Consider the following 18846-nt stretch of genomic DNA (forward strand, 5'->3'; position numbering starts at 1 on the left):
TTGTTGACTCCTTTACACAGGAGAACTGTCACTGGATGCTGAGTTCCCTTCCCTATCTGCTACCTGTGGACCCAGAGATGTGTTGACATTGACACTGTGCGTCTGACACCGAACTATATGGACAAAGGTTTCACAGATGTAACTTTTCACACACCACTTGATCACTACACAACATCATTGTTTGTTCATTGCCACTTATTGAACACACAAACCCAATTGTTGTGTTAAAGTATATTTATTGTGATTCCAGTAGGTTGGGTTGGTGCTAAAGAGTGGGACAATGTTGTACAAAATCATCAGGTTGCTAGTCCAAGCATTTGGTAGAAAAGCTCCAGTTCCCAAAGGGTGATAGGTAGTGGAGATATGGCAGTAGCCAGTCTCCAAGGTGTCTGTGTAACTTTTCACACAACACTTGATCACTACACAACATCATTGTTTGTTCATTGTCACTTATTGAACACACAAACCCAATTGTTGTGTTAAAGTATATTTATTGTGATTCCAGTAGGTTGGGTTGGTGCTAAAGAGTGGGGCAATGTTGTACAAAATCATCAGGTTGGTAGTCTGAGCATTTGGTAGCACAGCTCCAGTTCCCAAAGGGTGATAGGTAGTGGAGATATGGCAGTAGCCAGTCTCCAAGGTGTCTCTGTGTCACACAAGTGAGACAGTTCTGAAGAGGCTCATTTTCTGTCAGTGAGGTTGGTCTTGGCTGCGTCTATGTTTCCATGGGGGTTCCTCATCTACTGGGGGAGGGTCACCTGTGGCTTGTGAGTCCTCAGGCAGGGCCATCATCCCAGTAGCTGCAGCAGATGTAGAGGGCTGCTCAGGACTGTGGCTACTGGTTGGGGCCTGGTGGTGGGTCGAGGACTCACGCAGGACAGATATTTATTCTGGCACAAACACTTTGATAGAGGCCGTGGTGGCACCGTGCGCCTCCCACTGCTGCATGGCCTCCTGGTGGTAGTGGGTTTGCAGCCTTTGGTGTTCCCCCAACGTGGTGACTAGCTGGCCCAACTTGTCCTGGGATCAGTGGAATGCTCCCAGGACTTGTGCAATGGCTTCATGGGCAAGTGGCTCCCTGGGTTGCCCCACCCTTTGCCCCACAGATTCCCTTGCACTGGCCATAGCCACCTGTGCCTGTGTCTCCCACACAGTGTGCCCACTTCCACTCACACCAGGGCCTTCATCATCTTGAGTGGGGGGTGCTGACTCAGGCCCCTGTACAGGTAGGCACAAGATTGATTGACGTGGGCTGGGGACACTCGTCTGGGGCCGTTGGGTGACTGCTGTTGTGGCTGCTACAGTAGTTGGGGTAGTATCATGGCCTGGGTGAGGCTAGTGGAGGGACACTGGCCACAGGTGCAGGATGGGTCAGGGAGTTCATGCAGAAGGAGTGGATGCAAACACTGTGATTTAATGCCTTGGCTTCAGTAAGTGTTATAATGCTAATCTTGAGGTATTTTTATTATACTGAGACCCCTTGTCACACTAACCTCACCCACTGTGACACCCCAGGCCCTGGCTGCAGATTGCTGGCTCCTTTAGAAGTGGAGCTGCTGTATTTGTTTTCTCACGAAACTGATCCAAAAAACGAGCAGGGTTCTTGTTCCCTTGTGAAATGTTTCCAAATATCAGACTCAAGTGTGAAGGGAGAAATATGTGCTTACAGTAAAGGCACTTATCTGCTGTACGGCTTTAAAACTGGCCCGACTCGTACCAGGTGTTTATGACGGGCTTTGATTGAGAGCACTGGTGGTGAGGCTGAAGGTAAAGCAAAGTGCTTGTCATTGTGTTGGTGTCTCTGCAGTGAACACAGAACAATGGTCACGTATTCCAGTTCAATTGAAATTTAGTGTTTGTCTGTGAAGGGGTGCGCAGAGGTCAAAATATTTAGAGGGAAAAAGCAAAAGGAAATAAAGTACCTAAATGTGAATGAGTGCAGTGTATGGTTGGGGTGATAAAATGAGGGAGATGCGAGGAAGTGCATTCAGGCGAGAGTGAAAAGAGGGTGCTGAAGAGGAGAGAGGTGATTGAAAAGGTGCAGATGGATGAGATGTGAAGAGAAAAAGAGCAATGATATCTAACATAAAGTACACATAACTGAAGGCCCTATTCCTTCCACAGACCTCAATATTATTTAGTTCACGGTCTCACAATTTCAAAATTGAAACATTTCCAACATTACAAATAATCATTGTTGTTACTCATTTATCTTACAGAGAAACAACCACTGAAAAAGCCAACAGTACTGACAGGTTTTGGCTGTATGTCAGTTGTTGTGTTACATTTCTGGATGCAATAACATATCAGGGAGAAACTAAAATACAGGCCAGGTGGCACACTATGAGAAACACAGAAATTTATTTTGCATGTTCCCTTTTAGAGAGCCCCCACTTTTTCCATCCCACGTAAAGACCTGTCTGCACATATTTCTGTATGACTGATTGCAGCCAGCAGCTGTGGGTGCTTCCTGATGCCTAGTTAGGGCATTTTCTTCCAAGGTTGATGCTGCATGCAGTGCAAGGCACTGTGTAAGCAAACACTTTAAAGGGCCTGAATTAGTGGCAGTGTACAATTCACACAATAAAGTAAAGGGTGAACATGGTAATGCAATAAGTTATGGGGCAGTTTTCAATGTGTTTAATATTTCAAGACTCTACGGGCCAGATGTATCAAGATTCCAGGTTGCGATTTCCAAATTGCAAATTTTAAGAAATCGCAATTTTAGAAATGCAAAACGTGATGTATCGAATTTGAAAATCGCAAATAGTGATTTCTTACAATTCGCAAACGCTATTTGCGAGATGCAAATACCGAATTGCCAAAAAATTTGCAATTCGGTAACTAAAGATCGCAAATAGCAAAAATGGCAAACTGGAACAGCCTGATGACATCACATGCAGGAAGTGAGTCAACCCATGCTGTTTCCAGATGCCACACCCATAGGAGCAGTGAGAGAGACACAGCCCAGCACCAGTGAGTCAGCATTGTGAGGAAGCCAGGATCAAACTGCAACATGGCCAATGCTGGCAATGGGAAGGAGAAGGGAGACAGGAAGAGGAAGCTGAAATTCAGTGAGAAAGAATTGGAGGTACTCATTGAGGAGGTTGTTGGGACCCATGATTGACTCTTTGGCAATATCTCACTCCAAGTACCTGAGAGTGAGACGCGGAAACTCTGGTCTGACATACAGACAAAAATATGCGCAGTGGGTGTTGCGCAGCGCTCTGTGGAGGAGATACGCAAGCGATGGTACAACTTGTGGTCCTGTGCCAAGGAGAGGGTGGCCAGCAGGCTTAGGCAGGCAAGGAGCACCGGAGGCGGACCATCCACCCACACAACGTCCATCCCTATGGAAGACCTGATGGAGTCCACATTGCTGCCAGAAGCAGTCAGTGGTGTAACTGACATTGACACCTCAGGGACACCCAGCACCAGCAAAGGTAAGGCCAGTGATTATGTGTATCCCCACATGTGCATGCACACATGCCCCATAGGAAATATAACATAGCTTGATGCACAATGAAAAGTAGTCCATGTCACATCTTACATACAACACAACAGTGCCTTATGGGAGTGGTAGTACACAACCCTAGGTGAATACACAACATAGATAACAAGATAGTGGTCAGACACATAGAGAAACACCACAAACGACTCAGGGTGACACAATTTAATTGTACATTTAAAGCAACACTGTGGAAATCTGTGACAAATGCTAGAACTGACATGTTGCACATTGTCCTTGCAGATGACTCGGTCTCTGCTGCTGCAGGATCTCAAAAAGTGGGGGAAGCAGAAACACAGCCACAGTCAGACTCAAATACCAGTGAGTCCTACAGTATTGTTCCGACTAGACGCAGGGCAAGGGTGTTACCACTGCCAGAGAACAACCTGGACTCAGATGAGATGCCAGAACACAAACCCACATCATCACCAAAGGCGAGTCCCACAGGAAGACAGCAGTCCCTGCACCAGCGCCAGCATCAGTCATCTCCCCTCAGGAGGCGCCATGATGCAGGCATACAGGGCACAGAAGAAGGAGTGGGCCCATCAATCTTTGGTGGCCTGTAAGCTTCCATGCCGAAGGTGCAGTGCCTGCAATGCAAACATTTGAAGTCACTGCACAGACAGTTTGTGTCTCACAATAGCAATATGGGGTTACAAAACAAGCACATGGAGACCCTGATTGAGGGACAGCAAAGAGTTGCTGAAAACACAGAGGAGTTGACACAGGCCATTGGGGAACTATGCACTGAGATACGGCAGGAGCACGTCAGCCAGCGCAGGTGCCATCACCAATATTTGGCAAAGTTTGATAGCTTCTGTAGATCAGTCAATCGGCTTGCAAGTTCAACAGCCCAGATATCACGGTGTACCGTTGTCACAGAGGTGGAGATGGCACATTGCAGTCGGAACATTGCACAAGGACTGGTGCAAATTACCAATGTAGTGCATGCCATGCAAACAGCACGCAGTGCCACGACCAGCAGACTGGGTGTTGGTGACAGTGAGAAGTCCTCTAGCCTCAGCAATCTGACAGTCCCTGTGATTGAGCCAAGGTGTCGCAGTGCCAGACACAGTACTGCAGGTGAACCTGCTACTAGAGATGCGTGCTAGGGCACTGAGCACTCAAGTGGAGTGCGTGGACGTAAGAAGTGATGTTGAGGGCTACAGGGGACCACCTCCATATGTAGAAATAAAGTCATGCTATGATGCTAATAGTGTGACACTGTTAATAGATCATGTCTGCCCATTGTGAATAGCTATGTCCTAATGACACATTGTTTACCTGAAGTCAAGGTAATAAAGATGCTAACTACTGAAATACATATTATTGAAGTGGATTTGTCATTACTTACATCAAAAATGGTTGCATGTGATGTCAGCACGTCTTTGCCTGCCTTCTGCTGCACTAGTCCTGTCTGCTGGTAGAAGGGGTGGTAAGGTATCATCATCCTCATCTGAGCCTGACTCTGTGAGTTCCACTGGTATGCCCCTGGTGGTTGCTATGTTGTGCAGGATAGCACATGTGGCTACAATGTTGCATGTTGTCTCAGGGCTGTACTGTATTGCACCTCCACTCCTATGGATGCACCTAAAACGGCTCTTCAGCAACCCAAAAGTGCACTCCACCACATTGCGGGTAGCCCTATGTGCAGCATTGTACCTCCTCTCTGCTGAAGTAGCAGGGCTCAGGCAGGGCATTAGCATATAGGTACGCACTGCGTAGGCACTGTCTCCTGAATGCACAGAGAGTAAAATGAGTACATTTGCTGTCTGACGTCATGCTTACATCAATGCATTATTGTGAACTATCAAATTACCTAGAAGATATCCTTCCCCAAATTCCCCAGCTAGCAGTCTTGTGTGTATCCCCTGTGGCAAAAGATGTAGGAGTCATGTGTGCTCCCTAGGTATCTGGCCGCAAGATTGGTAAGGATGTAGGAGGCATTGCATATCATCTGTATGTTCATAGAATGATGGTTTTTACGGTTGCGATACACATATTTGGTGGCCGATGGTTAACAGATTGCTACATGTGTCCCATCAATGGCACCTAGCACATGTGGGAACTGTGCTATCTGGTAAAAAATAACTTTGGTTTGTTGTATTGCCTGTGGGGTGTTGGGGAATCTTATGTACAGTTGTATTCTGCTCAGCATGGCATTGAGAAATGTGTTGAAAAATCTAGAGAGGGCACTCTGTGATACCCCTCCAGCTGCTGCTATGACCCCTTGATAGCTCCCTGAGGCTAGTAGATGCAGGGAGCATAATACCTGCACATGTGTGGGTATGCTATTGGTCCTGTATGTTGTGCACTGCAGCATGGGTTGTAGCTCAGCTATCAGTTCAAGTATCATGGCTGAGCTTAACCTGTACTTATCATAAATTTCCTCCTCACTCTGGTCAAAAAGGGTTATGCGCACTCTAAAAATGCACTCCTGTCTCCTCCTCTCTCTCCTCAAACCTGCGAAGATCCTCATTCTGCTCGCCATGACATAGAGTGCAGCCCTTGTGGAAGAGGGGCTGAGGCATTCTGGGCCTCTTTATATAGGTTGCACCTGCTTACCACCTGGATTCAGTTTGTGGTAAATTGCATGTGTAAACGGCCATTCTGCAAATAATCGTTAAATCATATCGCTATTTGCGATACGCTGTTTGCGACACATTAATTTGTGTCTCATTCGCAAAAAATCGCAATTTTTGTGATTTTCTATTTTCCCACTGCAAATGCCTTTCATACATCGTAAAAAGCATTTTTGCATTCGCAAACAGACATTCGCACCGTTTGCTAATGCAAAAACATTTGATACATCTGGCCCTACATTCCCACTGCTTTATAAACATTGATTTCTCACTGAAATTTATTTAATTTCAAATACACCACTTGTCAATCTTTTTTCAAGTCGAGTTATCACAAATCAAATTGATTTTCAAAAAGATTTGTCACTTTAAAAAAGATTTATTAAAAAAGATTTGTGACAAAAAATAACTAATTCTTAATTGTCAGGGCTAAACTAGAGGAGACATAAACAACTAAAACAATAGTTACAGTTTGTTGAATTCCGAAATGATTCCCTAGCTGTTCCAAAAAAACACAAATAAATATTTCCAGCAATATAGGTGATGCAATTACTCCATAATATTGCAGACACACAACAGGATAAAGTGTCAGATGTACAAGGGTTTTTAGCATCACAAACACCCAAATTCTTTAGACCAGGTTGTTTACGAATGTTAAAAGCACTTTTGTACCCTTTTGCACTGTCCTAAACCCATTTCCCAATGTACAAACCCAATTTTGCGATTCAGTAATCTATTTACCATATCACAAAAAGGGTTTGTGAGTCGCAATTGAGAAAGGGCATTCCAAGGACATCCCTTCCTAACTGCAAGTTGCAGTGGTTTGTAAAATTGTTTTGTGACCATGAATGAGTTTGAAAACCAATCACAGTTAACACCAATATCAAATTGGTGTTAACCCATTTGCAAAAGGAAAGGGATCCCAAGGGACCCCTTCCCCTTTGTGAATGGAAAAGTAAATATTTTTTCAGAGCAGATAGTAGTCCCACTCCGTACTGTGGAAAAAGGAAAAGAACATTTTTAATTTTTTTGTTTGAAATGCATCCCGTTTTCCTTTAAGGAAAATGGGCAGCATTTCAAAAACCCTGCTTTATTTAAAAAGCAGTCACAGACATGGTGGTCTGCTGTCCCCAGCAAGCCACCATCCCAGTGAGTGTGGCCTTTCCCAATGGGGTCACAAATTGCGACCAACCTCATGAGTATTGATGAGGTAGGTCATTTGCGACCCAATTGGGAATCACAAATGGATCGCAAATTGCAAGTCACAAAACAAAAGGTAGTACATCTGGTCCTAAATCTGTTTATAAATTAATAATGAAATGCAATTTGGAAGGGGTGTGTTTGAGGCGTCCCTTCAAAATTGAGACTCAGCAACCTTTGTATCGAGGGATTTCAACTGTAATTCCGGTTGTAAACCATTGACCAGTTACTGACTCCCAAGTTGAGGTGGTAACTAGTGGACAAAGAGTAAGGGGTCCCCTTTGGACCACTTCCCCTTTAGAAGTCATGATAGCAGCTTCAATGGGAGGAGACAGTGGTCCAGGACATCATTGCCTTCTGGAAAACATATTTGTTTAAGCAGACCCTATCCTTCAACTCAGGCTGCTTTAAAAATAACTCATTTTTGGAATACTTTCAAAGCAATGGCGGTTTTCTGTCCCCTGCAGTACATCATCCATGCAAAGGTAGCCAAACAGAGGGAGTTGAAAATTGTGAGCCCCCCTAATGAATATTAATTAGACAGGTCCTTTAGCGACCCTCTGGCGATTCCTTATTTTGTGAACCAACATATTAAGCACATTAATTTACTGGTCGAAAAAATGCAGTGTAACCTAAATTTTTTAAACCAGAACAGTAGTACATCTGTTCCATAATAGGTTAACTTTGATTGCACATTGTAGCACTATTATTTGGAGGCACAGGTGTATTTCTAACCTGGGAGGTGGTGTGAAAAATTATACTTAGCATGAAAGAAAAATGTTACCCTATAGGGTGATCAGAGGAGACAGGGTAAAGCATAAGTCATAATGGATGGTTAGAGAAGCGCCTTCTAGAAGGAAACCTACAAATACCTTTGGAAGCAATGCATAGCCACTACTATGCCGTGAAACAATAACTTGTAGTGAATTTTCTATATAGATCACCTTACAAAAGGCCTGAAGCCTGTTGGCCTGACTTATGAGGTGACCGCTTTCCAAGCAGTGCAGGTCAAAGAAAAGGAACGGAGGAACAGATGACATTTCTCCCCTTGCTTAGGTGTTAGAAGATAGCGCTCAGTATATGGGAGAGAGTCAAAAAATGTAGATGGTTTGATAAAAAGAGGTTAACACACAGGTCATGGTAGGTGGAGGATGGAGAGTCCTCCTCACAGAATCACACACACACTTATGGAAGTAAAATACAGGCACAAATATGCAGACATTTTCATTTTCTGGTGGATTTTCCAAAGAACTCAGCACACACAAATGACCCTAGTCCTGGAAACCTGAAGAGTTGGGAGACCACTACTTAGCCACAGTGTTGGACTCAGCCCTCTTTACAGGGTCATTACCAAAACCTTTTGCTGTCATCCATCCTGTTCTTCTAAATTTCATTTTTATTGGCCTTCTGACTCTGTGCCCTTTACCACTACTAACCAGTGATAAAGTGCCTTAAGCATGATAAAATTGGCTAACACCCAGCTGGCACATATAATTTACTTATACGTCACTAGTAGAGGGGTACTACCTGTTCCCAGGGCCTGCAAATTAAATGCTACGAGTGGACATGCAGCCCTTATAATGCCTTCCACTTAAGTAGCCTTTTCAGACCTGAGTCAGACCTGCCAATGCAGCCTATATGTAGGTTTAGACTGCCGTTTTGACCTACCAAATAAACCTTTTGCTAGGCCGACACCTTCCTTTTTAATACACAAAAGACAGAGTGAATTGTATTTAAAAAGTTGGACATGTACTTTTAAGTTTTACATTTCTTCATTTTTCACTACTACAAGGCCTACCTCTCCCATAGGATAACATTGGCTTATCTTATTACATTTACTAAGTTGGCAAAAGGTAGGAAAGTCTAGTTTAATCTCCAAAGAATTGTAATTTCAAACCCATTCTAATGATTAAGTTGAATTTTAAAGCGCAATTTTGAAAATGTCACCTTTAGAAAGTCATCATTTTATTATCTTATCCTAACTCTTTGGTGCATACATTCTGTTTCCTGGGGCACATGACTAGGTTCAGTTGGCCTTTGTGTATTCCTCCCAGACAGTATCACAAAGGGGGGCTGAGTGTCTGTATGATAGGTCATCCTCAGTGGATAGCAGGGTCGGATTTGTCACCTTTCATACTTGCAGTTCAAAAACACTGCAACAGCACCCTCACAAAGAACTTCATACTAGTTTATTGTCACCCCCATGCCCCCAGGGCAGAGGACGGAAGGAAAATCCAGAACCAGATGTGCGGGAAGTATAGAAGTTTCTTCCACTTTTAGGCGGGCTCCAGGTATACGAACAGGACTCCTTGACCCACTCTTCAGTACATACCTTGACCTGTGGATTCTATAGAAAAAGGATTGCCCTGCTGCCAGAGGACTGCCCTGCTACCCAAGGCCTGTCCTGCTGTCTGGGAAGGGAGACTAAACCTTCTCTATTCATCCCAGGCTACCTGAGTGACTCCAAAGGTCAGCTGACTGCCTACAGGGACACAACAAGCTCCAGCATGCTCTCTCTAATTACCCAGCTGACCTGCTGCATTGGAGCTGCCTGAACCTGCAGCGCAACCTGCCTGAGCTATGCTGGCCTCTGCTGAGTGAGTTCCTGATCCACAAGTGGCACCTCCTCCAGATCCTGGACCCTTGACTGACATCAGAAAAAACTCCTTGTGGCCTAACTGAAGATTCCACCAAGTCTGGCACGAAGCCACCTGAAGCACCACAAAGCCTCGCAGCAGAGTTGCAGCTTAATTGGAAACAGTTCTGGGCAACATGAAACCCTGCAGGGCCTCGCACCCTGGCAGTTTTATTGGAATGGACTGCAGGAACCACAAAGCCCACAAAGCCTCACCACATAGCTGCCAGCTTCATCTTAACTGACACCAGGTGATGCAAAGCCCCACAAATCCTTGCCACACAACAGATTGGAACCAATACAGAGTGACTGAAAACCCCGTAAAGTCTTGATACATAGCTTCATCGGATGCCAAATGATGTGAAGGCTCGCAAAGCAACGCTGCTCAGGTCATGCACCAAGGACATGACATAAGTAGGCCAAACCTGGTCCTCAGTGGGCCAAACGTGGTCCATTGCCCTTCCTGCACTCCATTGAGATTGGCCTGAACTTGCATTTTTTTCCCAGTCCAGCACGACCAGTTATCCTCAGTTGGCACTTTGCTCCTTTTGGCGCCACTTCTGTCTAAATCTTGAAAATTGCATATCTTTAGTTCTACTGATTGTAGTTTTGTCATTATAATATATGAATTTATCCTCTGTTCTTCTAAAATGATATGGGATTTTTCTTGTGTTTTCACCTTAATACTGCTTAAGTGCTGCATAAATATATTTAGACATTGCTTCTAAGTTAAGCCTGACTGCTTTTGTGCAAGCTACCAGAGGTTTAGACACAGGTTAATTTAGTTACTTTTTCTGTTCACACTGACAAGTATTGTGGCTGTTGCTTGAGACAGGCACCCCCTCCCTCAACCAATAACCCAATTTCTCATACATATTTCTTTGGGAACAGCAGGGAACTGACACACATGTTTACTACCCTCCAGCTAAGGCGCCGGCTGAAAAAGTCAGTTTGTCACTCATACCCCAACAGCAACATTATAGCATCCTCTTTAGCTTTGGGCTCCCTAGACAATTTCTTTTAGCAAAGATTTCTGAAGTTTTGCACATTTGTATGGAAATAATCTGCTGCCAGAGTGCTTCACTTAAGGCAAGGCACAACCATGAGTTTTTGCAATGCTAACGTAAGCATCTAGCCAGCAAAATCCCTTTTTATTATTTTATCAGTTGCGACAAACTATTAGTGTTTTGAACTCAAGCCTAGAAGCCACTGCCAGCAAATGCATTCTTCATAATATATGTCATATGTGTTTGAATTTAACATCACTTTCTTCTAGCATAGCTTCATAATTCTGAATTCTTGGGAGTCATCCAATGAGCTTTTCATGCACCAGATAGCATACCATTGAAGTAATGTAAACGCAATGGTTCTTGCAGGGGCCCTCTGTTCTCTTTCTTCTACAAGTGGTCAAAGCTTTGTGGCATCCATATTTAAAAATAATAGTTTATCATCAGTCGATTATCTTTATCTTCCATTGAAAAATTCTGATCAAGAAGACTCCAAGACAACTAATCTTCTTAAGAAGAAACAATTTCCCTTTGATTTCTATCTGAACATATATATATTTTAATTAGCCTGCTGCAGTTTCACTAATTCACATTTGCTGGTGTTTAGAGCCAGTATGTTGTATTCTATTTAACCGATTGTAGCAGCGTTCTCTAGACTTCATCCTTTACATGTCAGCTTTGCGCAATTATACATTTATTTTTTATATTATATTTGCTGTGTACCTTAATAATATTCACATTTGTAATTATTTAGATGCATAGTACTGTGGGCTAGGGAATCCAGGTGATGTTGCAAATGTACATTACAGACAAAGAGGTGATTAGTTCACAGTGGAATGGGAAAAGATACGATTGATCTTGAAGGTTCTGTTTGGTTTAAATTTAATTAATTTTCGCACAGAAGTTAGGGCAGATTCCTTTAGACTTTGAGGGGTATAGACCTCTCTGCTTCCTTTAAGCAGGTGTGACACATTATGCTGAACACTTATTATTCCTCTTTCTGGAAGACTTCTACTAAAGTCTTTGCTATGCTGGCACCTTCTTGCATTTCCAAATTTGCCTAACGTTTCATTCAAACCATCTTTATTTTTACTTAGAGTTCTGATTACATGATTTTAGAATTATTTTACTATAGGTGAAAGAACAGGAGTTTCTTTATGGAGCAACTACTTCTAATTCTCAGTTTCTGCATTGCAGTGGATGTTGTGGCTTTGCATCTTAATCTATTTAGACTAAACCAATTGCGATATTTCAGCTTGCCAGTCATACTTTTGTATTTTATGATATTCTTATGACATGCATATATATTGGGTTGATTATTGATTGCCAATAACATTTCTTAATTTCGAAAGACTGAATCCTGGTCCTTATTGTGGGGCCAAATGGGTCACAGAAGACATTGAATTGTTTGATTTTTGTTAACTCCCTTGTTGTCTCAGTGTAGGAAAGTCCTCCTTTTTGCCCTGGTCACTCCCAGACGTTTTGGACAGGTACTGGTGGTTACTGACTCTTGGCTGTGCCCTGGGTACTGCTTACCAGTCCCAGGGCCAGGGCTCTGTGTAAAGTGGATATGATAATTACGCTAATTATAATTGGTTAAGTCAACCTACCTATAAGTCCCTAGTATATGGTAGGGCATGTAGGTTTAGGGACCCCAGCATAGGTAGTGCACCCATAGGTGCACTGCTTAGGTGTCCAGTGTCATTTTAAAGGCAGGCCTGCCTTGCTGGCTGCTTTTAAATTAAAGTTATATGCAAATTCGACTTTGGAATTAAAAGTAGTTCCAAAGTCTTAAACTACCTTATTTTTACATTTAAGTCACCCCTAAGGTGTGCTCTATGTGCCCCTAGGAATGGGTGCCATGTAACTATAAGCAGGGACCTTATAACAATAGTTTTATAAGCCCTGGTGAGGTAAAAACAGCCACATTTGTTTTTCCCTCATTGTAGTGAATGGCCTTCATAGGCTAGAATGGGGAGACTTTATTTTAATTTTAAAAGTCCCCTTCAGTGACAGATACAATGAGTTTGGTATCAAATTACTTGTTATAATAAATCCCACAACTTCCAGTTGTTGGATTTAATATAACTTGTTCAGGTAAAGAGTTTTAAACTTTACCTGAAAAGTTGCCAACTTCAGCCCTGCCTTGTTTTTGCTGCTGTGCTCTGATTGGCCAGCCTCTGGCAGCCTGGCCAGGCTGCCTTGATGAGGTGTGAAGTGGCCTGGCTTCACACAAAGAGATGTGCCTGTGGGAGGGGATCTCCCCTCAACAGATGGTGAGGCAAGAAGGGGGAGGGCTGCCAAACTGGTCTTCAAAGGCAGAGAAGGACATTTGGAGCAACCCAGCAACACCCCCACATCCTGCAACCCCAGACAACTAGGTGCCCCCTTGATTAGATTAGGAGAGGGCAGGAGAGGGGTGTGTTTATGATTTTTAGCCACATCAGCCACATCAGCCCGATGTAACTTTCAAAAATCAATTTCAGCCACGATGGATTTTTGAGGACTGTTGCCTCCTGGGAATGATTTTTGCCACACTTCCCAGGAAGTGGTCATCACAGGGGGAAGGACCCTGCACCTGATTGGAGAACCAGGACCCCCCCCGTTTTTCATCCAGGAGCAAGGATAAAACTGGCAGACCTGCTCCCACACCTCAGATCCCCATCAGATTCCAACAAGGAAGAACCAAAGGAGAAGAAGGACTGCCCTGCTTGACCCCTGGCCTGCACCTGGATCCTGCACTCTGAAGGACTGCACCAGCTGCACACTTGGGCTTCACCACAAGAAGGACTTTGCCTGGCTTCAACTGGTTCAAGGAGGGACTCCCTGTTTGCTACAGGTGAAAAATTGCTAACCAGAGTCCCCTCCTGAAGAAATCAACCAGCTGACCACTGTCCAGTGGCCAAAAAGGAGTTTGCGCCAGGTGCATTCTGGGAGTTGTAGTCCACCCCCCCAAGGATCATCTCAGGGCTTCTGGAGCCTTGGGTTGAGCTGTGGACCCCAAAAGAACCTTAAAACAACATCTGGGAGAAGATCCAGAAATTTGGAGAACTTTGGAGAACTTTTGAAAAAAAGCTCCATAGAGGGACCGACCCGCCGCAGCAACTCTAGCTGGCTTGCCTCAACCGCAACCCGGCCTGATTTGCAGGTTCGTCCCAGTGAAGAAAATCTCCAAAAAAGAGACTAAGGGGGTTATTACAACTTTGGAGGAGGTGTTAATCCGTCCCAAATGGGACGGATATACCACCAGCCGTATTACGAGTTCCATAGGATATAATGGACTCGTAATACAGCTGGTGGTATATCCGTCACTTTTGGGACGGATTAACACCTCCTCCAAAGTTGTAATAACCCCCTAAGTCCGAATGTGGAAAGTTGACCGGGACCTCCCAGCCAACGTATCCGAGGAGGGCTCCAAGGACGTCGGATCAAGATCCAGGTTTACCCCAGTCGAAGGATTTTCACCTCAAAAAAATGACTAAGTCCGAAGGTAAAAATCTCCACAGAGGGCTCCTGCGATGCGTATCCGGAGAAGAGTTCCGGGAGGTCGGATTGGACTGGCAGGTTCATCCCGCTGAAGAAAAATCTTCAGAAAAACGACTAAGTGCGAAGGTAAACTTTTGACCGAGACCTCCCGCTGGCTGTAGCCGCGCCGGGCTCCATCGCGGTCGGCCTTAAACTTTGACTTTGCCCCGGTCGAGGTGCAACCAGATGACCAGATGACCAGATTGGCGCTTTTTGTTTCTAGGTGCTAGAAAACAATAATTCTTTAAAAATTCATATCTCCGTTCCCCTTGTCCGATTTTATTTGTTTTTGTGTCATTTTAAAGATAAAAATATAATCTATTTGTATAAATTGGTTTTGGATTTTTAAACTGTTTCCTGTGTTTTATTTAATTACTGTTTTGTGATATTTTAATGCTTTACACTCTGTCTCCTAAGTTAAGCCTTGTCGCTCGTTGCCAAGCTACCAACGGTTGAGCTGGGTTTAATTTACTAAGACCTAACTGGACCTAAGTGGAGATTAGTGGCCTATTGCTAAGTGAAGGTACCTACCTGCCCTTACCAATAACCCATGTTCCAACACTCAGTCAACTTAAAAAGATCCATTGGATGAGAGATTGAAAATCAAGCTCCTACATCTCTGATAACTGTGGTTATAAAATAGTCAGGTGTCATTTTCAAATCCCACTGTGACTGGAAGACATAATTCCGTTCATTCAGTATGACTTTCAGGGGTTCTATTTAAGTAATGAAATGTAGGTGATACTAACTGGGTCCTAAAGGACTTAGGGGGTCATTACAACATTGGCGGTAAAAGCCGCTTACCGCCGTGCAGAAGACCGCCAATACACCGCAGCGGCGGCGGGAGACCGCCACAGCTATTATGACACACATCACGGAATCCGCCGAAATTCAGACACCCACACAAGTCCGCCACACCAAAGGTCAGTGATAAATATGCGGAAACAAATCCTCCACCTCCACGCCAACAGAAACACGCCCATGCTATTACGACCCACGAATCCACGCGGCGGTCTTTCAACCGCGGTATTCCATTGGCGGTACACACCGCCGCGCTCAAAATACACACACAGCTCCAAAACACCGCCACATTGGACAATTCCAAATACACACACCCGATACACATACACACACCACTCCCACACACCAAACACTATATAAAACACACACCCACATCACCCACAAACCCCTACGACCACAAATTAGAGACGAAGGCCAGAGAGAGACAGCACAGAATAGATAACACCATCACACAGAGGCACACTACACCATCACCCACACAACATCCACGCACAAAACACCACATACCACTACACTCACCACACTCATCAACACATACACCACCCCACACATCACACACAACACCCCATGTCACGCCAAAGACAACCCGCTTCTCCGAGGAGGAGCTCAGGGTCATGGTGGAGGAAATCATCAGGGTAGAGCCACAGCTATTTGGCTCACAGGTACAGTACACATCCATAGCCAGGAAGATGGAGCTATGGCAAAGAATAGTCGACAGGGTCAACGCTGTGGGACAGCACCCAAGAAATAGGGAGGACATCAGGAAGAGGTGGAACGACCTACGGGGAAAGGTGCGTTCCACGGTATCCAGGCACCACATCGCGGTACAGCGGACTGGCGGCGGACCCCCACCTCCTCCCCCACAACTAACAACATGGGAGGAGCAAGTCTTGTCCATCTTGCATCCTGAGGGTCTCGCAGGAGTCATTGGAGGAACGGACACTGGTAAGTCAAATCTTCACTATCATATCCCCCACCCTACCTGCATGCTATCACACACCCCCACCCTCACACCCTCCCCTATCACCCTAACTCCTCACTAATCTACCCATAACACCAACCACCCATCCCAACCCCAAGACCTGCATGACATAACTAAGCATAGACACCCATCACTAAAGCATGCCCACTGCACAGACCCAGAACACCCCCCAACCATCACCACACAAGCCCACATACAGGAATGCCTGCACTGGGGTTCACGCACACACAACCATTGCACACCATGAAACACACACATGCAATAATCATGTCCTTATACCCCCGCAGGAACCCGAAGAAACGTCACCACACCAGAGGGTCCAGACAACACCACTCCACCCCCAGAAGAGGCCCACAGTGACGACAGCAGCTCTGTCCTACTGGATCTTGATGACCAGCCCGGACCATCGTGGGCCTCAGGACAGTCGGTTCCCCTTTCCCAGCCACAGCCCAACACTGAGCTTACACCCTCTGGTAACCCCAGCACAGCACCCACCCAGCGGGCCCATACCTCCCTACTCAGGACAGGTCAATCAGCGGTGTGTCCACCACTACAGGGCACCCAGGCTACCCCAACAACAACAGGGACCTGGGGGCAGTGGTAGTGGGCACACGGTCCAGGGGACGGAGGCACAGGAACACTGGGGAACTGGGAGGGCTGCTGTGCGACAGAGGGAGGACAGGCCAAGGGAACCCACTCTCCACGAGGCCCTATCCTCCATCATGGGAGCATACCACCACTCCCAGGAGACGACGGCAACGGTCCTGGACAAGTTGCAGGAGACCCTGCATCTGCAGGAGGAGCAGTATTTGGGGTTCAGGGAGGAGCTCAGGACCATCGGCTCCGCCCTGGGCACCATCGTAGGGGTGCTGACGGACATTCAAAAGACCTTGAGGGACACCGTGGCACTCCAAGGGGCCCCTGACCCTAGCCAGGACGATGAAATGCCCACCACCTCCGCCGGCGCTAGTGGACAGGACGCCTCGCCACAGGACCACCACACCAGCACCCCACCCCCTGCAGACGGACAACCACCACGAAAGCGGGCCCTGAGATCCAGGAACAGGACAGAGCAAGATGGCAAGACCCCGCCAGGAAATAAGACCACCCTGATTGTCCCCCACTGTCCCACTTTGTTAACCTGTCCAGATTGGAACTGCCCCAGCTCCACTTCCAATGGCCAGATGTGCAATGTACCTGTGAGACTAATAGACTGGACTCTGCCATTGACATTCTTCCACCATGACCTCTCCCCATTTCACAACCCCCCTATATTTTTATGCACTTCAATAAACACCCTTGAAACCTCAATAATATTGGAGTCAGTCAATGATTGTGAACTTTGTACTGTCAATTACAGTGTTAAAAAAGGTTACCCATTGGAAGGTCAACATACCAATGTCACACATCACAAGCCTTTCAAGGGTGCAAGCTGTTGACACGTAGGTTACCACATTACTGAAACTGAAATGCAAGGGGACAACTCAGTTACCAAATAGGGAGTGAAATGTAGGTAGAGGATAGAGGTAGACTTGTGAAATGTAATATAATGTGAAACATGAAATTGTACTCACCTGTGTCTCATTGAAAATATTGCTGTATGACAGACTCCCTGTTCTCGTTTTCATCTTCTTCAGCTTCCTCCTCATCACTGTCCACAGGCTCCACAGGCTCACCCGCTGCAACAACACCGTCATCTGGATCATCCTCCTGCAGAAAAGGCACCTGGCGTCGCAATGCCAAGTTATGGAGCATGGAGCAGGCGATGATGATGTCGCACACCTTCTTCGGTGAGTAGAATAGGGACCCATCTGTCATATGGAGGCACCTGAACCTGGCCTTCAGGAGGCCGAAGGTACGCTCGATCACCCTCCTAGTCCGCCCATGGGCCTCATTGTACCGTTCTTCTGCCCTGGTCCTGGGATTCCTCACTGGGGTCAGTAGCCAGGACAGGTTGGGATAACCAGAGTCCCCCAATAGCCATACACGGTGCCTCTGGAGTTCACCCATCATATCAGGGATGCTGCTATTCCACAGGATGTAGGCGTCATGCACTGAGCCAGGGAACATTGCATTTACCTGCAAGATGTACTGGTCTGCCAAACAGACCATCTGGACATTCATCGAATGATAACTCTTCCTGTTCCTGTACACCTGTTCATTCCTGCGGGGGGGACCAGAGCTACATGGGACCCATCAATGGCACCTATGACGTTGGGTATATGTCCAAGGGCATAGAAGTCACCTTTCACTGTTGGCAAATCCGCCACCTCAGGGAAAATGATGTATCTCCTTACGTGTTTCAGCAGAGCAGACAACACTCTGGACAAAACATTGGAAAACATAGGCTGGGACATAACTGATGCCATGGCCACTGTTGTCTGAAAAGACCCACTTGCAAAGAAATGGAGCACTGACAGCACCTGCACGTCAGGGGGGATTCCAGTCGGATGGCGGATTGGTGACATCAGGTCTAGCTCCAACTGGGTACATAGTTCCCGGATTGTGGCACGGTCAAACCGGTAGGTCACGATGACATGTCGCTCTTCCATTGTCAACAGGTCCACCAGCGGTTGGTACACCGGCGGATTCCGCCATCTTCCAATATG

This window comes from Pleurodeles waltl, chromosome 8, assembly GCF_031143425.1.
Source record: "Pleurodeles waltl isolate 20211129_DDA chromosome 8, aPleWal1.hap1.20221129, whole genome shotgun sequence".
Classification (NCBI taxonomy): Eukaryota; Metazoa; Chordata; class Amphibia; order Caudata; family Salamandridae; genus Pleurodeles; species Pleurodeles waltl.